At 39.1% G+C, this 25,515-nt stretch overlaps 1 protein-coding gene across 9 annotated transcripts in view; it reads right to left on the bottom strand.

Annotated features, from left to right (window-relative positions):
• The window catches only part of MLLT10 (MLLT10 histone lysine methyltransferase DOT1L cofactor), a 289,716-nt gene that overhangs the window by 164,794 nt on the left and 99,407 nt on the right, over positions 1 to 25,515 (bottom strand). The window lies entirely within an intron of this gene.

Here is a 25,515-nt window from a genome sequence, read left to right on the forward strand (position 1 = left end):
GTAGAGCGTCGGCCTGGCGTGCGGGGGACCCGGGTTCGATTCCCGGCCAGGGCACACAGGAGAAGTGCCCATTTGCTTCTCCACCTCCCCCCTCCTTCCTCTCTGTCTCTCTCTTCCCCTCCCGCAGCCAAGGCTCCATTGGAGCAAAGATGGCCCGGGCGCTGGGGATGGCTCCTTGGCCTCTGCCCCAGGCTCTAGAGTGGCTCTGGTCGTGGCAGAGCGACGTCCGGAGGGACAGAGCATCGCCCCCTGGTGGGCAGAGCATCGCCCCTGGTGGGCGTGGCGGGTGGATCCCAGTCGGGCGCATGCGGGAGTCTGTCTGACTGTCTCTCCCCATTTCCAGCTTCAGAAAAATACAAAAAAAAAAACCAAAAAACCAACAAAACAAAAAAAAAAATAAAAATAAAAAAAAAATAAAAAAAAAAAGAAATCCAAACCTTTAATCCAATATACAAAATAGGGAAGTCTCTAATACAAAGTTACTTATCTGGGGCATGATGGGATTGTACCATCCCACATCAAAAAGGGTAGGAAAGGCTTAGTCCTAAAACCAAGCCCCAGGCTACAAGGATCCTGCCTGCCCACAGCCCGCCCCCAACACACATTAATATCACCTGGTGACAACTTCTATGTGGGCAGCACCATCTTTAACAAAGTGAGCATAATATATTTTATCTGCCCATCAAAGTCCCAGCCCAAAATATCAAATTACAAACGACAGCAATCTAGCACCAGGAGAAGGGCAAAAGTGTGGTAATGGTTAGAGCACAGAGAGAAACCACCTTCTGTGGCACAATAGTGAATAATATAGATGAAAGGTGAGGATGAAACACAGATGTCCTGGAACTAAAAACCCAATAATCCAGCCCTTAATTTATACATAAGTTATCACTAGAAGAGGACTAAGGGACCCGGCCACTGTAAGGCCAATAGTCACAGCCATCATCACAGCCACCGGGCCCATGAAGGTTCGCATTTGATTTGAATGGACAGTAACGAAACAACGGAACCAAGAACTGGTGTGCCATGAATTACCTTTAATCCTAACTTGCAACCGGCAGGTGAGAAAATACACACAGTGGGAAAAACACTTCCCTTTCCATTCAGGGCTCCCAAAGCCACTGCCTCATCCGAGTTTTCCTAGAATCAAAGGCCCCACCAGCCTTATTCACCTCTGTTGCCCATCTCCTTCTCTCTGCACAAAGTCTGCACAAGCTGGCTTCTCCATTAGCACTCCACCATCTTGGCTGCCTCTCCTCTGCAATACCGATGGCAGGATCTGAGCAAGAGTGCCCCAGGTCTGCCTTATTTTATAGTGTAGAAATTAAAACCTGTAAGCCAATATACAAATAAGGAAGTCTCTGATACAAAGCCACTCATCTGAGGCATAAACAGGATTCCTCATAAGAGTGCTCCATCCCACATCATGCAACAGTCAAGGGTATGGGGAAAAGCTTAGTTTTTGAGAAAATTTCAGTATTAGAAGGATGTTGAAAAAATCTTAGTATTAAAAGGGTGGGAAAGACTTAGTCTTAAAACTTAGCCTTAGGCTATGAGGACCTTGCCAGCTTACAGCCTGTCCCCCACACCCAATGCAAACTATAAGCAAGCAAACATATACATCATATTTACAAACTTATTTGACCAACAGCCACCCCAATGAATTCAGAGGACAGATCATCAAGCAACAGAGAATTACCTAAATCATATCTTCAAAACCTAATGAAATTTGTCCTGCTAAATTATAAACCATGCTTTAGACCAGTAACCCCTTTTTCCTCCCTTTCAGATCAGGAATTTCTATAGTATGCTTGTCCTACCACTGTATCTTGGAAGCAGATACTTCATACGTTCACAGGGCAAAAGGAATTTTGCCTTAGGATGGACCATACCCATGCCTGATTTAGAGGATTCAGAAAGCCCTGGCCAGCTATTTCAGTGGCAGTATCGGCCTGCCTGTGGATATCCAGTTCGATTTACAGTCAGGGCACACAGGAGAAGCAACCACCAGCTTCTCCTCCACCCCTCCTTCATTCTCTCCTCCCCACCCCTCTCTTTTTCACCTCCTGCAGCCATGGCTTGATTGATTCAAGCATGATGGCCCCAGGTTCTGAGGATGGCTCCATGGCCTCCCCTCAGGTGCTAAAATAGTTCTGTCGCCTAGCAATAGAGCAACAGCCCCAGATGGGCAGGGCATCACCCAATGGGGGATTTGCCGGGTGGATCCCAGTAGGGGCAAACACAGAAGTCTGTCTCTCTGCCCTCTTCGCCTCTCAATTGACAAAAAGAAAAAATAAATAAAGGATTCAGAAGATGATATCTGGAACATTTGAGTTTATTATTTTTAGTAAGAATTTGAACTTAAGAGTTGATACTAGAATGGATTAAGAATTTGAGAGATGCTGGGATAGAATGAAAGAATTTTGCATGTTGTAAGAACATGAATGTGGGGAGCAAGGACAGATGGCGAACTACTATGGGTTATATTGTGTTGTGTCTCCCTCAAAAAGTTATGTGACATCCTGATAATCCCCCAGTACCTGATTGTATTTGAAATCAGGTCACTGCAGGTATAATTAATTAATATTAGGTCATAGTGGGGGAGGATAGGCTACTAATCCAGTATGACTAGCATCCTTATAAGAAGACGGCCACAGAAGAACATAGAGACAAAACAAGAACACCATGTAGATGAAGGCAGAGATTGAGCTGATACATCTACCAGCCAAGGAATGCCCAGGATTGCCAGCTGTTACCAGAAGCTAGGAGAAAGGCATGAAACAGAGTCTCTTTCAGAGTCCTCCAAAGAAACCAACCCTGTCAATACCTTGATTTCAAACTTCTAGTTTCTACAACTTTTTTTAAAGCTTCTACAAATTTGAAAAAATTACTTTTTGTTTTGAGCTACCCAATTTGTGGTATATTGTTACAGCAGCCCTAATAAACTAATACAGAGGCTGCATGAAAAATTGGCTCTGAACAGGTAGTATTTTGGTGTTGGGTAATGTGTGTGTGTGCATGCGCATGCATGCATGCCTGCAGCAGGAGTGGGGGGGGTTATTTATTATTATTTTAAACATATGACAGTTCACAAAACAGTTAAAAATAAAAGAAACAATGTTATAGTAATACAGATAAAATTAAAATTTCACAAAAGCAGAAGAAAGCAAAATTAGAAAACATTTAAATAAAATTAGGAGGAAATAATCCAAAAACGTTCTTGATATTAGGTCCAAAAGAAACCAAGAATTTAGCTCAAGGTAAAAAACCTCAATCAAATCTTTATGTGAAGAAAATCCAAACAGACCAAGAATTCAACACCCTCTAAAAACAAAACCAATCTGTAAAAAAAATATGACTTTTAAAGATCTGTATGCCCCCAGTGTCCCATAGCACACCAATCCATAGCCTACTTCAACCTGGACTTCTGTGCAGGTATGAAGTATTTCCTTATATCCTCATCATTATAGGGGAAAGGTAGCAGATAAAAAAGGCTCTTGACTTATCCTCTAAAAAAAGAGGTCACATGGTGTATTCTCTGGGAATTTGGATGGTCTCAGTTTCAGGGCAGACCAATGCATTGAACTTTCAAAGGAAAAATTAAAAAAGGGACCTATAATGGTGGGTGGGGGTGGGGAGCAAGTCGTGTATTCTACAACTTGAGAAAAATCCGTGTAATCTGATCAATATTACATCTTGTCACTAGGTACTCTACTTCCATGACATTATCTCATGGTTTTCTATTACCTAAGCACTGATGAACATTACTGTTCAGGGATGAAAACTCATTATTTCCATTTCAGACCCAAAATGTATGCTTATTTTCTTACTAGATATCATGTTTTCATTCTAGGTGGAACATATGATCATCCTATGATAATATATGACCCTGTAAAATACAACTTCCAATTTTCTTCCTACTAAAATACTAATTAATGTAAGCTATCTCCCAACCCACATAACCCCTCCATTGCCATCCACGCTCTCAGAACCTGCACAGTTAGCTTGCCATTTCCCTTTCTAACAGTCAATGAACGTTGACTTGCATTCAACTTAAGTTTATAATTTATATAATTATACCAGTAGTATAGAAGATGACCACACAGGAACCTCGCTCAATGCTGCAGGATTAATGAAGGCAAAGGCCTAGCCTGCTACAACATGTGAGAAAAAACAGCTGTGAGAAAAACCACTCAACCAACATACCCAGATATGTGATTCAACCATTATTTATCAAAAAATAATGAAGCATGTTTGGCAATCCTTACATGTTTAATTTAAGCATTTTGGTTTTTAGTGCTACACATGTAACCATCATGGCAACTGCACTTTCTCCTTAAAAGACAGCCTTTGAGCTTGACCAAGCAGTGGTGCAGAGCTTAGAGCACTGGACTGGGAGGTGGAGGACCCAGGTTCAAAACCCAGAGATCACTGGCTTGAGCAAGGGGACACTTGCTCTGCTGGAGCCTCCCCTCACCCCCAGTCAAGGCACATATGAGAAAGCAATCAATGAACAACTAAGGAGCTGTAACAAAGAACTGATGCTTCTCATCTCTCTTTCTCTCTCTCTGTCCCTATCTGCCCCTCTCTGTCTCTCTGTCTCTGTCACACACACACACACACACACACACACACACACACACACACACACACACAAAGACAGCCTTTGATAATGAACAGTCATTTTCATTCTCCATGTGACTCTGAAATCTGCAGAAGTTTTATCATTCTGCCCTATATATCTCACTTCCAGCATACAGAAAATATCAGATATTAGACACTTGTAGAAAATGAGCCAGAGTAAGGGTTGTTAACTCTCTGTCAGTTTCCTGGAACTATACTGAATGTAAATGAGATATATAACTTCCTTAGTCCTAACAACACTCCTCTGTGCTTGTGTGCAGAAATTCAATTACACAGAGAAAGGTGCATGCTGTATATTCTTACATAACCTACTGTAATTACTTTTAATAGAATTCCAAGTTTTTAATCACCCTGTATATCTGACAACTTCCCCCGCCAAAAAAACTATGAAGCATTATTGTGTGTCTATAAGTTTTTTCTTTAAGTAAGCAAAACTAAAGGGCAAAGTGGACAAATACCTATGGTATACACAGGCAAAAATTTAGCATAATTATTTAAAGGGCTTATAACTTGAGAAAACCTAATAGTTTAAGAGATAACTGGCAAAAAAACATAATTCTGATGGTCTGATAAGTAATCAGATGAAAATTAAACTACATAATTAGATATAATTTTCAATTATCTAATTAACAAATACTAAAAATGACTGAAAACTCAATATGAGCAAGAGTGTGGAAAAAATGGCATTTTCATAAATTGTTAGCTGTAAAACTTTGGGAAATAAAGAGGCAATATTATAAGAACTTTAGAAACAGGTATAATCTATGACATAATAATTATAATTCTAGATATCTAGCCAAAGGGAATAATCGAAGACACAGGAAAAGAGGTTTAATGAAGCAGACTTTTGCCATGTTTTTATTTATAACAGAAAAATAGCCCAATAAAACCTAAATGTTCAGTGATATGGAAATGGTGAAGCAAATTACAGCCAAACATTACAACAGGAGTCATTAGTAAAGAGCCAGGAATAAAATCTGTACTTTTGGAATAATTATAACTCTTATTCACAGATCAAAGAACAATTAGAGGCACTGCTGGCTGGCTCAGGAATAGGGCGTGGGCCTGGTATATGGATTGCCCAGCATATAGATATCTCGGGTTCGATTCCCGGGTTTGATTTCTGGGTTTGATACCTGGTAAGGGCACAAAGGAGAAACAACCGTATGCTTCTCACTCCCTCCCCTTTCCCTTCTCTCTCTCTTCTCCTCCCACAGCCAGTGGCTCAATTGGTTCAAGTATTGATTGGTTCAAGTATCAGTCCCGGATACTAAAAATAGCTCAGTTGATTCGAGCATTGGTTCCAGATGGAGAGGATTGCTGGGTAAATCCCAGTTGGGGTGCATTTGGGAGTCTGTCTCACTATTCCCCCCCCCCTCACTTAAAAGAAAAAAGAAAAACACTTAGAAAGTTCCCAAAACACTAATGCTTACATATAGGGGTAGGTAAAAGTAGGTTTACAGTTATGATTAAATGAAACACAGTTTATTGTATTGTTTCTTAATTACTGTATTATTTATATTACAACTGTAAACGTACCTTTGCCCACCCTTATATTTAATTTAAAATAAATTATTTTTAAACACATCAAATATTAAATTACACTGGGTAACAATTTTTTCCCCCTTTTTCTGTTGCATGAGGTTTTAGAACTGTTTCTATATATTTCTGCATCACTGATTCCAAATCTGAAATCCGTTTTTTGGTGCATGCACTAGTTTTTATGCAATTTTAATTTCTTTTTGTTACAGTTAATGGCATAAATTAGTTTTTAAATTGGAGTTAAAGGGCAATGACTCTTGGATTGAACATAACCAAAAAGCAATTAATGTTTAACAAACATCACTTTTACATGATTGCAGTTGTTTTTAAATGTAAAAAGTTATTATCTGATAAAAACACCCTCTTATTTTAAGATTGAATCATGGCTTCTTCAAGTAGGCATAAATGTAAGAATAGTCCTGACACCTTCTGTTATATATGTGGCTGTTACACACTTCAACGTCAAAGGTGCAATATTTCATCATTTGTGACACGTGCATATATTGCCTATATTCAAGTTCCCCTTGGCAATCAAGACAAGAATTGGGCTCCTGATATTGTGTGTCATAATTGTGAGGAAATGCTTCGTGACTGGACAAAAGGAAAATGCAAAGGAATGCCTTTTGGTATTCCCATGGTTTGGTGTGAACCTAAGGACCACAGCAGTGACTATTATTTCTGTATGATCCATACAAAGGGCATCGGCAAGAAAAAATGGCCTATGATTGTAAATCCTAATATTCCTTCAGCAATGCGACCTATCCCACACTCTGAGACACTCCCAGTTCCAGTTTTCAATGGTTTTATTTCTTCTAAGGACGAAGAAAGTGAACATGGTGATCAAATGTATTTTGATAAGATGCATGAGGAAATGGTTGTAGAATCTGAAGGGTCTTCTTCTGATGCCAAGCAGTCATTAACCCCTCAGCAGTTTAGCCAACCTGAATTGAATGACTTAGTAAGAATGACATAAAAATTGTTCTCGGCCTGACCAGGTGGTGGCACAGTAGATCGAGTGTCGGACTGGGATGCGGAAGACCCAGGTTCGAGACCCCAAGGTCGCCAGCTTGAGTGTGGGCTCATCTGGTTTGAGCAAAAATTCACCAGCTTGGACCCAAGGTCGCTGGCTCAAGCAAGGGGTTGCTCGGTCTGCTGAAGGCCCATGGTCAAGGCACATATGAGAAAGCAATCAATGAACAACTAAGGTGTCGCAATGCGCAAGGAAAAACTAATGATTGATGCTTCTCATCTCCCTGTTCCTGTCTGTCCCTGTCTATCCCTCACTCTGACTCTCTCTCTCTGCCTCTGTAAAAAAATAAATAATTAATTTAAAAAATTAAAAAAAAAATTGTCCTCGACTTTCTGAAGTATGAGGAGCATAACTGGATCATTTGGGTGGATCTTAAAATGGTAAATTTCCTGCTAGGACAACAGAGAGGCTTCACGAAGTATCCTTGCTTTCTGTGTTTGTGGGACAGCCAAGCCAGGAGAAACATTGGACACAGAAAGAGTTGCCAAAACGTGAAGCTCTGGAAGTAGGGATGCAAAATATTGTGAATGAACCTGTAGTTAATTGAGACAGGATCATTTTTCCCCCACCTCACATCAAACTTGGCTTAATGAAGCAGTTTGTTCAGGCTTTGAATACAGAAAGTGAATGCTTTCAACATATTATTTCTGCTTTTCCTGCCTTGTCTTTAGAGAAGATAAAAACAGGTGTATTCGATAGACCTCAAATTCAAACCCTCATATGTGATGAAGAATTTGCCAGGAAGATTGAATAAGGAGGAGAAAGCAGCATGGCAGTCTTTTGTGGCAGTTACAAAGAACTTCCTTGGCAACAAAAAAGCAGAAAACTATGAACTTCTGGTTCAAAGGATGCTGTTGGCTTTCCGCAACATTGGATGTAACATGAGCGTTAAGATTTACTTCCTGAACAGTCACCTTGATTAAGTTTCCTGAAAATCTTGGAGCTGTTGGTAATGAGCAGACTACTGCTGGAGCATCAAACGAGATTGTGCTCAACAAGTACACAAACGCAAGAGCTACAAACGCAAATTTTTGCCTGAACAGAATTTAAATAAGTTTTGTGCAAATTTTATGATTAAAATAAGTGTTTTAGTATGTTGTTTTGAAATTGTAGACAAATTCTGATTCAATCATATCTTTTAGTGTATTAGTGTATTTACTGCATTATATAAATGATTATATTTTCACAAAGATGATGCCCAAGAAGACATTCTTGGGCATTATGTTAAACTAAATGTTGAAAATTTTATAGTAAGATGAAAACCTAAAATCTTGAATTGCAAAAAAACTGTAGCTTACAGAGAAAAACTAATGTCAGACTTGAGATCAGCACACTCGAATTAGGTAAGAATAAGTGTTTTTGTGGATGCAACAAAAATTTTGTTCCCCGAAAAATATTTTAAAAAAATAAATTTTGTTCCCCAGTGTTACTTATGTATTATTTGTTGTAATCTAAAATCTGATAATCCTTACCATGACTGGAAAACGTAAGTTTAAGGTTCAATGAAGGATTTTTAAAATAGTTTATGTTATATCATATTTGGGGTATATATTATTCTGGGTAAAGATTCCTTATCAGAATCTTGAAGGCCCAGACTTGCCCATAAGACTGTCAACCGATTTCTCAACAGAAACTTTGCAGGCCAGATGGGATTTACAAAATATACTTAAAAGTGGCCCTGGCCAGTTGGCTCAGTGGTAGAAGGTCGGCCTGGCGTGTGGAAGTCCTGGGTTCAATTCCCAGCCAGGGCACACAGGAGAAGCACCCATCTGCTTCTCCACCCTTTTTCTTCTCCTTTCTCTCCATCTCCCACCTCCCCGACAGCCAAGGCTCCACTGGAGCAAAGGTAGCCCGGGCACTAAGGATGGCTCCATAGCCTCTGCCTCAAGCCCTAGAATGGCTCAGGTGGCTCTGGTTGCAACAGAGCAACAGCCCAGATGGGCAGAGCATCGCCCCCAGGTGAGCATGCTGGGTGAATCCTGGTAGGGCGCATATGGGAATCTGTCTTTCTGCCTCCCCATTTCTCACTTCAGAAAAAAAAAACAAAACTCAAAAGTGATAAAAAAACAAGGAACTACAACCAAGATTAGTCTACCCAGCAAAGCTATCATTTGGAATCAAAGGACAGCTAAAGAGCTTCCCAAGCAAGAAAAAGCTAAAGGAGTTCACCATCAACAATCAGTATTAGCTGAAACATTCAAGGATCTTTTTTAAGAAGAAGAAAAATAAAAGGATAAAAAATATGAACAATAAAATGGCAATAAACACATATCAACAATTGAATCTAAGAAAGTAAAATAAACAAATAAACAGAACAAAAACAGGCTCATAGATACAGAGAGTATTTTGAGGGTTGCCAGATGGGAGGAGATTTGGGGAGATGGTGAAAAAGGTAAAAGGATTAAGAAATACAAATTGGTTGCTACAAAATATGTAATCACAAGGATGTGAAGTATAGCATTGGGAATATAGTCAATTATATTCTAATAACCATGTATGGTGTCAGAAGGATGACAGAGTTATCAGGATTATCACTTAGTAAATATGTAATGTCTAATTAATAATGTTTGTCAACTGTAATTGAAAATAAAAAAATGATAAAATAAATAAATTTATTGGGGTGACCAAAACAAAAAGACCAGCCCTGGCTGGGTAGCTCAGTTGGTTAGAGTGTTGTTCCTATACGCCAAGGTTGTGGGTTCAACCCCTGGTCAGGGCACATGCAAGAATCAACCAATGAACACATAAATAAGTGGAGCAACAAATCAATGTCTCTTTCTCCCACTCTTCCTCTTTCTCTAAAATCAACAAATAATTTTTTAAAAAGTCTTTAAGACCCCCCCAAAAAGTAAAGAACTACTAGTTCAAAAAAATCTGACCAGCCTTCAGCAAATTCAAACCCTTTACTGAGACTTACTCTTTTAAAAAATCAAACTCACACAGATCAGTTTACTCACTTTTATGCAGACTGATTCCAAGCTAAAATAGAGTAGACTAAATACAAAGTTATGCCTTAATTCAATGTGCCAGTGTGCTAGAGTGAGAAAAAAAGAAGTCCTAATACACAATCCCCTGGGTCTGGTTTTCATTAAGTCATCAAGTGAACTAACCATCTCTTTTAAAAGTTGCCCATAAAACTCCCTTATAAATTATTACTTTTAATTTATTGCAAAAAATAATAATAATAAAGTGTCAAGAAGTTTGTGTAAAACAGTGAGCTATTTTACTAAAATTAAATAATCAGTCCTTGGCTGGGTGACTCAGTGGATAAAGTGTCCACCTGGCATGCCAGAGGTCACAGGTTTGACCTCTGCTGAGGGCATGTGCAAGAAGCAATCAATGAGTACACAACTAGATAGAACAACTAAGTGAAACAGCGAGTTGACGTTCTCCCCCTTTCAAATCAATGGGAAAAAAATTAATTGAAAAAAATCAGTATATGCAATTTGACATATGGGCATCAGGAACAATTTATAGGCTTTTATACATTGTTTTAAATAGAATATATGGGACAAGAAGGTAAAGAAACTTAGATAACTCATAACTCAATTTCTAATGATGGAATGGCATCTAGGGTACCTATGATTTTCTTAGGTGAAAATGCCTTATTCTAAGTCCAGGTGCCTAGACCACAGTTGCTCTGTTAGAAGTTTAGAACTAGAACAGTGACTCAGTTACCCACAGGGAATTCAGACAAAATGGGAAGCAGAATTATAGAGATTACTACAAAAAAGCAGAAACAATCTATAGACACAAAAGAGATTGTAGGACCCTCGAAGATGGAACGGACAATATTCACCCTCTGACATTCCAGTTTCAGGTCCAACTAACTCCACATGTATATTCTGAGACTACCTATTGTAGCCCTTCATCCAGCTCCATTTGCACTTTAACTAGTTTTAGTAAAATTAATTTCTGACTAGAAAAAAATCTTGGCCTTAAATCTAAGTCTGTTATAATTTTGCTTCTATGGAAAAATAACTTTTCAAATTTAACTTGCTTTGTTTTAATATCACATTGCCCAGCAATATAATCTCACTTTCATAAAAATTTCTCTCTTAATCAATTATACTTAACAGATTATATTATATAACCATCTATCATCTAGGAGTACCTGAGACATCAAACAAACATGAAAAATACTGATATAGCCAGTTTGTATGTTGGTGAGGTTTTAATCCTATGAACTGTTTTAAGTTACCCGCTATGTACTACCATTTCCAGTTTAAACTGGAATATTGCCTTTGGAAGTAAGAGGAGCAAAGAAATAACACAGAAGGAAATTACACTGCCATTCTTAAACAGTCCTTAGTAAAACCTACATATTTAATAAAATAAACTCTGAGTTGTAGACTTGAGAAATAGAAGGCAATAGTAGTAAAGTTGAATACAGATGCACAAAACACACAAAGAATATAATTAAAAAATAATTTACCATTCCCTGAGGGGAAAAAAAAACAGCAAATACAATGGAATGTATACATGAGTGAATTAGGGGGAGAGAGGGAGACAAAGACAACAGAGAGAAGCCAAAGAGGGAAATTCAAGTTGAAAATATGAGGTACCAGAAAGGGCAAAAGAGTTTTTTAATAGAGTTGGAAGATTGTTTTTGCTTTTCCAAATGATTCCACTGTCCACAAAAGAAAAAATGAATTTAAATATTCATCTGAGTAACTAGGATAAAGTAACAAGCAAAAACAAACATACATTAGATATATAAAAAAGCAAATGTGTTTTTTTTTTTCCAGAAATGTGAATTATATTTTGGGACTTCATTATCATATTGTTAATATATGCTAGCAAACAACTTGCAGACACAAGATTTGGTTTACAACGAAAGTAATAAATCCAACCAACATATGGCAAAAATTTCAAACTTAGTGTCTTTGTTCTAAGAAATGAGTCAGTTACCTTGACTCCTCTATATATACTCTATCTCAGGTAGGGAAAGTGTGCCTAGTACTTATTTCCTCCTCCCTCCCTCCCCCTTCCTTCCCCTTCCCCTTCCCCTTCCCCTTCCCCCCTCCCTTCCTCCCTTCCTCTCTCTCTCTCTCTCTCTCTCTCTCTCTCTCTTTCTTTTTGTGTGTGAGAGAAAGGCAGATAGAAAGGCAGACTCCTGCATGCACCCCGACTGAGATCCACCCAGTAACCCCATCTGGGGCTAATACTCAAATACTGAATATCGAGCTTCTTAGCACCCGGGGCTGACACTCAAACCAGTCAAGTCACTGGCTAAGGGGGGAGTAGAGGGAGAGAAGGGAGTGAGGGAGACAGGGTGGAAAAGCAGATGGTCACTTCTCCCATGTGCCCTGACCAGGAATTGAACCCAGACAGCCCATACACTGGGCCAATGCTCTATCCACTGAGCCACCAGCCAGGACCATTATTTTATTGAAACTAAAAATCCATTCTGATTTTTCTTCCTACCCTATCATCTGTCACACTAAATCGATCATCAAGCTAAGTAAATCAAACCTCTCACACATTACCTAAATTTCTATGTCCCTTCTTCATTCCTACCATACTCTCCTACTTCAGGCTCTCATTGTTACCTCTCTGGAACACTGTGAAAGCCTAAACAGCTTCTATATAACCGTTCTTTGTCTCTTTCTATCCATCCCCCCTCCAATCCTCCTTTCACTATCCATTAGAATGGCAGGCAGACCTGAGCATATTCCTACCAAGTATAAAACCCCCCTCAATAAAGTTCAAGCTCCTTAACATGATATATGAAGTCCTTGAAAATCTGATCCTGACAACCTGGCTCAGCATTCCACACATCATATTCAAAGTCCTAACAATACTGCCCTTCCCTTCATCTTCGTTCCCCCTCTGCCCTCCCCCTTTATCCTCCCTTCTATTTCCCACTAAAAAGCTTTTGTTCCTTCTGTCTGTAAAAATAATAGCCACTTATGTGCTCCCTCCTGTCTCCTCCCCTCATAGCCAGCACCAGCACCTGAAGGACTCTTATCTTTTAAAATTCAGAGAAGCTGCAACCTTTTCTAAGATACTTCCACTCTCTTTCTTAACTCATGTTAGAGTACATTAAGTAAACAGTGTCTATTCTAGAATCCTTGCACATACTACACTGTTTAACATCAATGATTTATGCATGTCTAGCTTACCATATTGAACTATGTACTAGGACATGCCATAAATGCTGGCTAGATGAATGGATGGATGGATGTGTAGAATGTTTAGCTCCACAATCTAAATCCTAGTTTTTTAAATGGCACTAACAGCCTGGCCTGTGGTGGCACAGTGGATAATGCTGAGATTTCCAATTTGAAACCCTGGACTTGCAGTCAAGGCACATAAACCAATCAATCAACAAACAACTAAAACAACTATGAGATACTTCTCGTTCCCCTATCCCTCTCTTTCCTCTCTCTGTAAAATCAATAAATAAAAATCTAGCCTGACCAGGTGGTGGCGCAGTGAACAGCGCATCCACCTGGAATGCTGACGACCCAGGTTTGAAACTCCAAGGTTGCCAGCTTGAAGGTGGAGTCATAGGCCTGAGCATGAGACCATAGACAAGACCCCATGGTCACTGGCTTGAGCCCAAAAGTCACTGGCTTGAGTCCAAGGTCGTTGGCTTGAGCAAGGGGTCACTCACTGGCTCCCTGATCAAGGCACTGAAGCCCCCTGGTCAAGGCACTTATGAGAAAGCATCGATGAACAACTCAAGTGCCACAACCACAAGTTGATGCTTCTCACCTCTCTCCCTCCCTATCAGTCCCTGTCTGTCCCTCTTTCTCTCTTAAAAAACAAACAAACTATAAATAGAACTAACAGAAGACCTAAAAATGCAGAAATATTTAGTATTTTCAGACAGTTTCACTCAAACACTAAATATAAGGATAAAAGTTCTTTTAATAGCTACATACCACAATTACTTTTGAAAAAAACTGAAAAAAGTCGGACTAGCAATTTTTAAGTTTTCCTCTATCTTTAAATTTTTACAATCCAATGACATGATGTTTTATGGTGTTTTCTTTGTTTTGTATTTTTCTGAAGTGAGAAGCAGGGAGGCAGAGAGACTCCTGTATGAGCCCCACTGAGATCCACCCAGTATTCCCACCAGGGGGGCGATGCTCTGCCCATCTGGGCCTTTGCTCTGGAGCCATTCTAGCGCCTGAGGCAGAGGCCACAGAGCCATCCTTAGCGCCCAGGCCAACTCTGCTCCAATAGAGCCTTGGCTGATAGAGGGGAAGAGAGAGATAGAAAGAAAGAAGAAGGGGAGGGGTGGAGCAGCAGATGGGCGCTTCTCCTGTGTGCCCTGACAGGAAATCAAACCCGGGACTTCCACACGCCAGACTGACACTCTACCACTGAGCCAACTGGCCAAGACCTATGGTGTTTTTGTATTGCTTCTTTGTTTGGTCTGTTTGATCCTTCCTATACTTATAAATACTCGTTCCTGCATGGCCATGTAATAAATAAAGACTAGTCAAAAGAGTATATATAAAAGACATACATCATCTACCAACTATTCTCTATGCAAATTATAGCTTTCTAAAATAAATGCTTCCTTGACTGAAGAACATATGCTTCCACCTGAAAACAGTTCATAAATCTCTATGTTGCCCCAATCTTCACATTTCAAAAGTAACATATGCCACATTATGTTAGTAACAAAATGTGTGACAGTGAAAAGAGAAACTGATACAAGAAAACATAAGAGGTAAAAAAATGAACACACAAATTTGATGACAAATGGTACAAAAACTGGCCCATCATATATTTAATGGCATGTAGCAAATTTAACAAGTTGATACAGTGAATTCTCTTCAATTTAGATATGCTTTAAAGATATTCTAGAAATTTTCCTATCATTCACAAAACTTCCTTTCATTTTTTCAAAATCCCACAATTTTCCAGCAACACAAAATTATTTATTATTCTCTGAACTGCCTACCACCTACCCTTTGCACATACTACTCTATTTTATTTTACATTCTGTGTCTGGAATTACTACTTGATCCCTTTTTCCACATGTCATATTCCTAGTTATTCTGCAATGACCTTATAATCTCTTTATATGCCTTATCAATACCCTAGGCAAAAATAATCCCTCATTTCATTATGTTCCATAAGAATTCATTCAAACTCATTATTACTTATAAAATACATTATTACCCTTTTCATACATTGTAACTATGTATTTATTTGACTATCTAGGTCAAATAATATTTAAATATTAAATTAAATTACATTAAATACAATGATATTTAAATTAAAATACATTAAATACAATGATATTTAAATATCATTCTGGTTTAATGTGGGGAGGGGTATTTAGCGGGTTGGCTGGGGTGTAATTATCTGGGTCTCCTAATATGTCTGGGGCAAATAGTACCAGTGCCAGTAGTACAGTTAGTATTAGTAGAAATCCTAGGACAACCATTGACCTAATAGCCCTTTAGGGTAAATATCCCTGGGTAACATAACTTTATTGTGTTGCTTGAATTCATATCCTAAACCATCTAGGTTTTCTCAATGTGTCACATTGAGAAAAACCCTGCATTTTACACATCTTTGAATTCTTAGTGTCTAGCACAATGCTTGATAAAAGTAGGTCCATAATAAGTACCCACTACCTTAATAAGTGCTCTCCAAATTATTATACTACCATTCATTAAGGCTTAATGTCTTCCAAAACTCAATAATACATTTTCTAATTGTTCTTATCATTTCAGAATTTACATGTCCCCTATTAACCCAAATGTTCATGAAAAGAATATTAAATTTTTAAGGTTAACTACAAGAAACAAATCAACAGCTATAAAATACACAAAAAACATATATAGCAACCACATATAAAGAAAACTACAAAAAGGAAAGAAAAACCAAATTTCATACATGGAGAGATACACCAAGTTTCTAGAACAGATTCAATCCCCAAGGTCACCACCTTGAACATGGGGTCGCTAATTTGAGCGTGGAATAATTGGCATGATCCCATGGTCACTGGCTTAAAGACCAAGGTTGTTTGCTGGCTTGACTACAGCCATTCCCCCCAAGACCCATCCTGGCACATATGAGAAGCAATCAATGAGCAACTAAGGTGTCGCAACTATGAGTTGATGTTTCTCATATCTCTTCATTCCTCCTTCCCCCTCTCTCCCCTCCTTGCTAAAAAAACCCAAAAAACAAACAAACAAAAAAACCCACATTATTCAATAATAATGTTGAAAAAGTTGACCATGTGGGAAGGAAAAAGTTCGATACATATCTCACTACATTCAAAAATTCACTCTAAATGGATAAAAGATTTAAGTCAAAATAATTTATTCTTCCCTCTACCCTCCCTTCCTGACTCTTTGAATAGTTAGTCTTAAAGTCATGAAGTGGGTCCACACATGGCAGCATGCAGACTAGGGAGAAGGGGACAGTCCCACAGGAATGTCAGGGCTCCGGTAGGGTTGGCTCCCATGAGAGGGTTGAGAATAGGGGTGGAGGCAAGTGAGAATGAGGCATCAGAACCTGAACAAGGTTAGGAGACCAACCACAAAGGTGGGTGGTAAGAAGTGGCAGTGAAAAGACAGCTATGCAGGGAAGCAGCTGCAACCTAGGACAAGGTGTAGAGTCTGAATGAGGGTAAAATGGGTTCTGCATTAAGGGATGGCAGCCATAAAAGATTTGTTAATAAAAGAGAAACTGATGAAATAAGTAAATATATTGAAGATAATGGGAGTCAAGTTATCACTGTCTATCATGAGAATCATAAATATGAAAATAATTATGGCCCTGGCCAGTTGGCTTAGTGGTAGAGCATCGGCCCAGCGTATGGATGTCCCAGGTTTGATTCCCAGTCAGGGCACACAGGAGAAGTGCCCATCTGCTTTTCTACCCCTCCCCCTCTCCCTTCTCTGTATCTCTCTCTTCCCCTCCCACAACAATGGTTCAGTTGGAGCAAGTTGGCCCTGAGCGCTCAGGATGGCTCCATAGCCTCACCTCAGGCACTAGAATACCTCAGTTGCCAAGCAACGGAACAGCAGCCCCATCCAAGAACATGTGGGAGTGTGTCTGTCTGCCTCCCCACTTCTTATTTAAGGGGGGGAAAAAGAAGAAAAAAAAGTAATTGAAGAAATTCTGTGTAGTTATGATTTGGAGAAGTTACTAAGAGTTTATGGTTCTCTATAGATAGATTGGTAGGTCTAGAAATAAAAATAGATATGTGTTCATGTATATAACTCCATATATTGAATCAGAAGAATCATTGTTACCTCATAGTCTTCAATATATAGAGATATAGAAAAAATACAGATGTGAATGAGCACAGCTAGCACCAACTTTGATTTTTAAATACCATTCTCACCTAAAAAAAGAAACTGTGATTCCAAGGGTAGGGCAGAAATGATACATGATAAGCCCAGAAATTACTACTATTGTGTCAGAAGTACAGAACTGCTCATAGAATGGTAGAAACATGTCAAAAGACATAGAAACAAGCTTGAAATGGTCCCACAAGTCAAATCTGAGACATATGAGCATCAAAATAAACATCAGAAATGAAAAATTACTCATTAAAATAAAATATTATAATAACACAGCCCATATTAGTTCATACTAATATAAATAATTGGAGAGTGGAGAAAGCTTCTTCTTCAAGTGGAATGCTAACTGATGAATATAAAAGAAATGATGGATTAGAAAAACACCACTAGCCTGACCAGGCAGTGGCGCAGTGGATAGAGCCTCGGACTGGGATGCAGACGACCCAGGTTCGAGACCCCGAGGTCACCAGCTTGAGCGTGGGCTCATCTGGTTTGACCAAAAGCTCACCAGCTTGAACCCAAGGTCACTGGCTCCAGCAAGGGGTTACTCGGTCTGCTGAAGGCCCGCGGTCAAGGCACGTATGAGAAAGCAATCAATGAACAACTAAGGTGTTGCAACGTGCAATGAAAAACTAATGATTGATGCTTCTCATCTCTCTCTGTTCCTGTCTGTCTGTCCCTGTTTATCCCTCTCTCTGACTCACTCTCTGTCTCTGTAAAAAAAAAAAAAAAAAAAAATTAAAAAAAAAAGAAAAAGAAAAACACCACTTGCCATTAATCATAGCAATCAATTAAACCAAGAAAAAATAATGGATGCTAGAATTAGTGGGTAAAAGGCATAAAGCAAAAGATATTTACATACAAAATATTTCCCCACAAAATGCTTCGTGATTAAAAAGGAAAAAAATATTAACTTCCTAGTGGAGAAACTTTGCAGGTATCCCCCTAACCAATGATCAAGGTAATATCACCAGTAAAAGAAAAAACTAAAATCGTGTACCACCTGCTAAGATGTAACGAGAAGAAGTCACCATCACTTCTATAATATTCCTGCCAAAAACACATAATCTGAATAAGAAAACATTTCTTTATTTAGTTTTTGGTATTTTTCCAAAGTGAGAAGTGGGGGGGGGGGGGGGGCAGAAAGACAGACTCCCGCATGCACCCGACCGGGATCCACCCAGCATGCCCACCAGGGGGCAATGCTCTGCCCATCTGGGGCATTGCTCCTCCACCACCAGAGCCATCTTAGTGCCTGAGGCAGAAGCCATGGAACCATCCTCAGCGCCTGGGCCAACTTTGATCCAATGGAGCCTTGGCTGCAGGAGGGGAAGAGAGAGACAGAGAGAAAGGAGGGGGGGGGAGAAGTAGATGGGCGCTTCTCCTGTGTGCCCTGGCTGGGAATCGAACCCAGGACTTCCACATGCCGGCTGACACTCTACCACTGAGCCAACTGGCCAGGGCCTGAATAAGGAAACATTTAAAAAATCCAAATAGAGAAACATTCTATTAAAATATCTGACCTGTAATCTTCAGAAGTATCAAAGTCATAAAAGCCAGGGAAAACTGACTTAATATTTCAAATTAAAAGACACTTAAAGAGACAAAATGCATGTTGCTCTCCTTTGGCTCAGAAAGATATTACTGGATAAATTGAAGAAATCAGGAAAATAATAATGATGGCTGTGGAAATAATGCACAAATGTTAATTTCTTGATTCTGATGGCTGCATTCTGGCCATATTGAAGAAAGTCCTTTTTTATAAGAAATACAACTAAAGCATTCAGAATTCTCAGTATTATATTGATAAATTGCTCTCAAATGGCATAGGGGACGAAAAGCTCTTTGTATTTACTATTAATGCAACCTTTATAGAATTTGAAATTACTTCAAAATTAAAAATAAGTATTTTAAAAATGAACTTTCAAAGTACAAAATAATACTTATACATTAATGTTAAAGATTTTCTTTGCATGGCATCAAAGGCAAGAAACAATAAAGCACAACTGTGTAAATACAGCCAGTGGACAGAGCATTGACCTGACACTGAGGTATCAGGTTCAAAACCTTGAGGTTGCCAGTTTGAGTACAGGTTCACTGGCTAGAGCATGATCCCATGGTAGCTGTATTATGCCCAAGGTCACGGCTCAGCTTGATCACCCCTCTACCCCATCAAGGCTCGTATGAGAAGCAATCAATAAACAACTAAAGTGATGCAACTATGAGTTGATACTTCTCATCTCTCTCTCCTCTCCTGCCTCTCTCCCTCTCTCTCTGCCTTGCTAAAAATTAACCTGCTAGAATGCCAACAACAATAAAAATCATCTGAGTGAAATCATATGGCTTTTTCCACCTGACTTATTTCACTTGGCATGATATTCTCAAGTTCTACCCATGTTGTTGCAAATTACAGTATTTTTTTTCTTCTTACAGCTGAGTAGTTTTCCACTGAATACACTGCTCACAAAAATTAGAGGATCGGGGAATGTGCAGATACTCTAGTACTTTCAGCCTTTTGTATAGTGCGTTTTCACCAATAAAATAAAAGTTGGTTTTGCATATTATTTGCATAATCGAACTTTCTTTGACTTGTCGTTTGCTTTTCTGATGTTCTTGTTTAATAAAAAAAATCAAATGCTTTTTTTATTGTTTCATATTCATTTTGAAATATCCCCTAATTTTGTGAGCAGTAAAGTCATGGTGTCCGTAAAGTCATGGTGCACTTTTGACCTGTCACAGGAAAGCAACAAAAGATGACAGAAGTGTGAAATCTGCACCAAATAAAAGGAAAACTCTCCCAGTTTCATACCTATTCAGTGCAGTTCGATGTGGGCTCACGCACAGAGTTTTTAGGGCTCCTTAGGTAGCTATCCCGCATAGCTTCTACAGACTCATCACGACTGATGGCCTACCAGAACGGGGTTTCTCCACCAAACTGCCTGTTTCCTTCAACTGCTTATCCCACCGAGTAATGTTATTCCTATGTGGTGGCGCTTCGTTATAAATGCGCCGATATTCACGTTGCACTTTGGTCACGGATTCGAATTTAGCGAGCCACAGAACACACTGCACTTTCCTCTGTACCGTCCACATCTCGACTGGCATGGCCATGGGCTGCTCCGCGGTATACACGGTGGATAGAGCATTGACCTGGGACACTGAGGTATCGGGTGTTACGGTGTTACATCATCATCTGCGCATGCGCACATGCTGCCACATCATCCTACAGAAACTGGGAGGGTTTTCCTTTTATTTGGTGCAGATTTCACATTTTTATTGTCTTTTGTTGCTTTCCTGTGACCGGTCAAAAGTGCACCATGACTTTACGGACACACTGTATATGCTACATCCTCTTTGTCCAATCATCTAGCAAAGGACAATTTGGTTATTTACATATCTTGGTCACCATGAATAATGCTGCAATAAACATAGAGGTACATTCATTTTTACAAATAAATTTTTTCAAATTTCTTTGGTAAATTCCCAGAAAATGGATTGCTGGGTTTTACGGTAAATCTATTCTTAATTTTTTTTTTGAAAAATCTTTACAGTTTTCCCTAATGGTTGTACTAGTATACATTCCCACTAGCAGTGTATGAGGGTTCCACAATTTCTCCAACACTTATTATTACCTGTCTTGTTGATAATAGCCATTCTAACAGGTGTGGTGTGGTATCTCATTGTGGTTTTGATTTGCATTTCCCTAATAGCTAGTGAAGTTTAGCATTTTTTCATATATCTATTGGCCATTTGTAGGTCTTCTTGGGAGAAGAGTTTGTTCAGGTCCTCTGCCCATGTTTTCCTTGGGTTGTTTGTTTTTGTTGTTGAGTTATATGAGTTCTTGATATATTCTGGATATTAATATCAGGTGTCGTTTGCAAGTATCTTCTACTCGGTGGGTTGACTTTTTGTTTTGCTGATGGTTTCATTTTCTATGTGGAAGTTTTTTTTGTTTGAGATAGTCCTATCCATTTACTTTTGCTTTTACTTCCCTTACCTTTCAGCTCAAATTTATAAAAATCTTCTCTAAGACCAAGGTACATAAGTTTGGTACCTATATTTTCCTCTATGTATTTTATTGTTTCAGGTCTTGTATTTGGGCCTTTGATCCATTTTGAGTTAAATTTTGTGTGCGGTGACAAATAGCAGTCTAGTTTCATTCTTTTGCATGTGGATTTCCAATTTTCCCAGCACCATTTATTGAAGAGATTTTCTTTTCTCCATTGTACGACTTTTGCTTCTTCATCAAAAATTATTTGCCCACATATAGGTAGGTTTATTTCTGGGCTCTCCATTCTACTGAATTGGTCAGTGTGTCTGTTTTTCTGCCAGAACTGTGCTGTTTTGAGTATTGTCACTTTATAGTATAATTTGAAGCCAGGAAATATAATACCTTCTGCTTTGTTCTTTCTTCTCAGGATTGCTTTGGCTATATGGGGTTATTTATTTTTCCATACAAATCATGTTCTATTTCTTTTAAAAATGGCATTGGAATTTTGATGGGATTGCATTATATTTGTATATTGTTTTGGATAATATGACCATTTTAACCATGCTGATTCTTTCAATCCCCGAACATAAAATATCTTTTATCTTTCCCTTTCTTTGTATCTTATTCAATTCCTTTTAATAATGTCTTATAATTTCTAATGTATAGGTCCATCATATTCTTTGTTATATTTATCCTAGGCATTTTATACTTTTGGTGACAAGTGCAAACTTTTGTTTCCTTTTCTTTTTTTTCCTGAAATTTCATTCTTAGTATATAGGAACACAAAGTATTTCTGTACATTCATTTTGTATCCTTCAGCTTTACTGTATTTATTATTTCTAATAATTTTTTGTTGCAGTCCTTAACACTTTCTATATAGAGTTATGTCCTCTGCAAAAAGTGACTTTACTTCTTCAATCTCAATTTGGATGCCTTTTATTACTTTCTCTTGCTTGACTGCTCTGGCTAGGACTTTCAGAACTATGCGGAATAACAGTGGTAAAGACTGGGCATCCTTGTCTTGTTCATAATCTCAGAGAAAAAACTTGAAGTTTACAACATTGAGTATTATATTAGCTAAAGGTCTGTAATATAAGGCATTATTATGTTGAAGTACTTCTATGCCCATTCCAGGTGTTCTAATTTAAATGTATGTTCCAGCTTTTCAAATGCTTTTACTGCATCTATTGATATGATCTTATCATTTTTACTCTTTATTGTTTTTTTTGTTGTTGTTGTTTATTTGTATTTTTCTGAAGTGAGAAGCAGGAAGGCAGAGACAAAGACTCCCGCATGCGCCCAACCAGGATCCACCCAGCAAGCCCGCTGGGGAACAATGCTCTGCCCATCTGGGCCATTGCTCCGTTGCAACCAGAGCCATTCTAGCATGTGAGGCAAAGATCTCGGAGCCACCCTCAGCACCCGGGCCAACTTTGCTCCAATACAGTGTTGGCTGCAGGGGGAGAGGGAAGAGGGGAGAGGGAAAAGGGGAGAAGGGAGAGGGGAGAGGGGAGAGGGGAGAGGGGAGAGGGGAGAGGGAGAGGGGAGAGGGGAGAGGGGAGAGGGGAGAGGGGAGAGAGGAGAGAGGAGAGGGGAGAGGGAAGAGGGGAGAGAGGAGAGGGGAGAGGGGAGAGGGGAGAGGGAGAGGGAGAGAAGAAGTGAGAGGGGGAATGGTGGAGAAGCAGATGGGTGCTTCTCCTGTGTGCCTTGGCCGGGAATTGAACCTGGGACTTCCACATGTCAGGCTGATGCTCTATCACTGAACCAGGACCTACTCTTTATTTTGTTAATGTATTGTATCACATTGATAAATTTATATATGCTGAACCAGCCTTGAGTCCTTGGAATAAACACCACTTGATCATGATGTATTATCTTAATGTATTTTAATTTCACAAAATATACTTGTTGAAGGTTCTAAAATGTTCATACCCTTTTACACAGAGATTCTGCTGGTGTGTACATGCCAAACATCAAATAAGGCACTTAAACAATGAGGGGTTCTTGCCTGACCAGGCGGTGGCGCAGTGGATAGAGCATCGGACTGGGATGCGGAAGGACCCAGGTTCGAGACCCCAGGGTTGCCAGCTTGAGCACGGGCTCATCTAGCTTGAGCAAAAAACTCACTAGCATGGACCCAAGGTCACTGGCTCGAGCGAGGGGTTGCTCAGTCTGCTGAAGGCCCATGGTCAAGGCACAAATGAGAAAGCAATCAATGAACAACTACGATGTCGCAACAAAAAACTGATGATTGATGCTTCTCATCTCTCTCCGTCCCTGTCTGTCTGTCCCTATCTATCCCTCTATCTGACTCTCTCTCTGTCCCTGTAAAAAAATAAAATTAAAAAATAATAATAAAAAAAAAAAACAATGAGGGGTTCTTTAATTAAATTAGTTTATTGAAACCACCAATACTCAGTATTACATGCTAAATATCCACTAAAAATAATAGCAAAAATATAATTTATTGACACAAAAAGATGCTTAGGTTAATAATTTTCCAAAACAAACTAAATAATACAATCAATATACTCCCAAGTATACTGTACATGTAAAAACATGGACAAAAAGATCTAGAGGTTTCTTAATAAAAAGAGTTAAGATGGGCCCTGGCCAGATGGCTCAGTGGTAGAGCATCAGCCACACGTGTGGAAGTCCCAAGTTCAATTCCTGGTCAGGGCACACAGGAGACGTGCCCATCTGCTTCTCCACCCTTCCCCCTCTCCTTCCTCTCTATCTCCCTCTTTTTCTCCTGCAGCCAAGGCTCCATTGGAGCAAAGTTGGCCCAGGCGCTGAGGATGGCTCTATGGCCTCTGCCTCAGGCGCTAGAATGGCTCCAGCCACAGCTGAGCAATGCCCCAGATGGACAGAGCATCGCCCCCTGATGGGCATGCCATGTGGATCCTGGTCAGGCGCATGCAGGAGTCTGTCTGACTGCCTCCCCGCTTCTAACTTCAGAAAAATACAAAAAAAAAAAAAAAGTTAAGATGATTTTTGTCTTGCATTTTTCTACTTATTTTTTTGTATTTTCAATTTTTTTAAACATCAACAGTATCCATTATAAATTTTTAATTCAAAAATATCTGAAGCCTTACAACTAACTGCAGTAATACTTTCTGCCACAAATGGAATAAATGGAATAAATCAACAGGCCTCAAATAAATGATAACACTAAAAGGCACAGTGGGTAATAAAAAAATCATCTAACAGAAGAGAATGGAATAATATATGTATGAAATAAAATATATAGGGGAAAAAAGGCAAACATTAATAAGGTTTTTAAAAAGCTAACCACAAATATAGCATTTTGGTAGTAGTAAATAATTTGAAAAGGGTAGAAGAACAAGTAACATTCTGCAACAGGGTTATTTTCACAAAAGAAATGTATATTGTAATGAATATTATACCAAATTATTAATTCAAATTTAACAGAACTTTGATGTCTGAAAGAATACAGTATGTCAATAATTCTTAAAGGACAAATCCATAAAGACTAGAATACTAAATACCTAGGTTAGAATACTAAATACCTAGGTTAGAATACTAAATACCTAGGTATTTCGAATACTAAATACCTAGGTTAGTATAAAAGGAATATAGTTGCCTGACCAGGTGGTAGCACAGTGGATACAGCATCAATCTGGGATGCAGAGGACTCAAGTTCAAAACACAGAGGTCATCGGCTTGAGCGCAGACTCACCAGCTTGACTGTGGGAACTCAAAATGATCCCATAGTCGCTAGCTTGAGCCCAAGGTCATTGGCCTGAAGCCCAAGGTCACTGGCTTGAGCAAGAGGTCACTGGCTCAGCTGGAGCCCCCCAGTCAAGACACATATGAGAAAGCAATCAATGAACAGCTAAGGTGCCACAACTATGAGATGATGCTTCTAATCTCTCTTCTTCTCGCTAAAAAAAAAAAAAAGTAATGTGGCTTTGTTTTGTACTCCTGTAAACTTAGTAACATATTTTAATAATTGTAGTTGACCACAGTGATTATACTTTGTCCAAGTCTCTCTGGAATTTGAT

Source organism: Saccopteryx leptura, chromosome 5 (genome assembly GCF_036850995.1).
Source record: "Saccopteryx leptura isolate mSacLep1 chromosome 5, mSacLep1_pri_phased_curated, whole genome shotgun sequence".
NCBI lineage: Eukaryota > Metazoa > Chordata > Mammalia > Chiroptera > Emballonuridae > Saccopteryx > Saccopteryx leptura.